Genomic DNA, 2,155 nt, shown 5'->3' with positions numbered 1-2,155 from the left:
TGCCGGTACGACACATCGACTGGTACATTGCACGCACTAACGATCGCTCTGCACTGCATGGAACTCATTCGTAACCACCGTGACGGGAGACTTTGCTAGTACGCACGATACTCTGCGCATGTGTACATGTTTTACAACCCAGCCAACTTGAGCACCTAGGGGAAGTTGTGATGCCATCTGAACACCCACCGACTGATGCATTGAACGGCTAAAGTTGACCTTCAATCCGAACTGGCACTCTGCGGCGTGGAGGCAGTTGCGCGACCACTCCTATCCCAAACCAACAAAGCAAGGTGTATCCTACGTGCTCGGTACAAGCACACCACGACGGGACACATTGAACGGTTCAGCGATCTCTCTGCACTAGTGGAAGAACTCCAACGTGATACGGGAGACTTTGCTACAGCGGCTTCTCTGCACTTCTGGGCTACCACCCTTGTGACGGGAGACATTGCTAGCGGTCACTCTGCACTAGTGATGGTACACCACCGTGATACGGGAGACATTGCTAACGGCCACTCTGCACAGGTGCCAATACCACCTTGTGACGGGAAACATTGCTAGGAACCGATCGGCATCTCTGCGCGATTACTTGACGCACACCCAACTAAGTCAACTGTTGGACTTTTTCGTAATCACGGCGGGACACATTGAACGAGCTCTAACGGATCTCTGCACGCATGGAACATGGTGGCGGGAATCATTGCTAGAACCGAACGGCGCCTCTGCGCGATGTACAAACAAGCTCAACAGGAACCTCGTATCGGCTGCCGAGCCGGAGCTCGAACAACTTGGACTTTCACCTCTAATTTATATCAACTCACCACTCCCCGAGGGATCCGCAGAATTGCTTCTGGGTCCCGTATCGTTATTTGCGATTCGTGTTTGCATTACACTACATTGAACTATTCCAACTTGTTTATCCGCATGGCGAACATTTGCTGCATTGAACATTAAAGTTCCACTTCGCTCTCCCCTACGTGGGTCTGAGCTTCACTCTCAGGGAAAAAATATGCCACATTGGTTAGGGAAACCCGGTTTCATCACGCTATGTGCCCTGCACCACCAGCTTAGCGTGAATGCTTCGAGTTTCCCTAAGAAGTTCGATTGGTCTTGCAGAGTTTAAAGACAACGAAGCTTAGTTTCAAGCAATGATTTAATATACGCGTATTAAAAACCCTTAACTGTTACAACTTTTATGCTTGAAACCATCGCAACGAAGTCTTTGGGTCCGTAGACCCGTGATGTACTGCTCCAGGAAACGTTTTGAAAGAGTGGAAACTCAAAATCATAGGTTAAGATCATCGGCAGAACCCACCAGACACCACTTTTGCTTCATAAGTTCGGCCTATAGTCATATGACGATTTTCATCGGGGAGGGGACGTATGACCCAAACGGGGGCTTATATGACCCACGGGACACTGCAAACCATGCTCCTACGACTAAATAGAGGTTAAAACTACGATTTGGTGAAATCTTCATTTTTGACCTCGGAGCAAGGTACCTTCCCTATAGTAGGCAATGAGTAAATGATCATAATCCCAGGAGGGCAAAAAATGGGAACCCGAGAGGAAAGCGCTGTTGGCGCGCCTAAGCTAGTGGCCCGTAGAGTAAAAAGGGTACCCCCAACAAAGTTGTCGTTTCACGTTCTGGTTTCACTTTTCATCATCTAGGGTGCGTTCCTGACACGTTTTGAGGGGTTTTAGCAAAAAAAAATTTTTCGACTACTCGAGCTCTCTGGCCCGTTCGGTGCACATTTTTGAAAAAAGCTAGGGAGCTGCCCCTAGGTTCGGGGTGTCACAAAATGTTGAAAAGTGGTCGAAAAACCACTATCCAGAATCGGATGTAGAATCGTTAGACGAACTTAAAATTGTTCTACGACACCCATCTGCGACGTTTAGTATTCGAGATATGGCCCGTCCTAGGTCTGACCGAGCAATTTTTGTTCCGCGCACTTTGTGCACCCGTACACTTTGATGTTTGTATGAAAAAGTACCCTACCTAGGGACGCGTAGAGCAAATTTGTACCCCCGGGCATGTTGTCGATTGACGTTCTGGTTGCACTTTTCATCATCTAGGGTGCGTTCCTGACACGTTTTGAGGGGTTTTAGCAAAAAAAAAAATTTTCGACTACTCGAGCTCTCTGGCCCGTTC

General features: G+C 48.3%; 1 long non-coding RNA gene across 1 annotated transcript in view; it reads right to left on the bottom strand.

Annotated features, from left to right (window-relative positions):
• The window catches only part of LOC125908194 (uncharacterized), a 14,483-nt gene extending 13,490 nt beyond the window's left edge, over window positions 1–993 (bottom strand). The window contains exon 1 of the long non-coding RNA XR_007453289.1: window positions 1–993. This exon is cut by the window's left edge and continues 378 nt beyond it. This is a non-coding gene — a long non-coding RNA (uncharacterized LOC125908194).
• Between the last annotated feature and the right edge of the window lie 1,162 nt (window positions 994–2,155).

This window comes from Anopheles coluzzii (assembly GCF_943734685.1).
Source record: "Anopheles coluzzii chromosome X unlocalized genomic scaffold, AcolN3 X_unloc_83, whole genome shotgun sequence".
Lineage (NCBI taxonomy): Eukaryota > Metazoa > Arthropoda > Insecta > Diptera > Culicidae > Anopheles > Anopheles coluzzii.
This window is presented reverse-complemented; position numbering and strand designations above follow the sequence as displayed.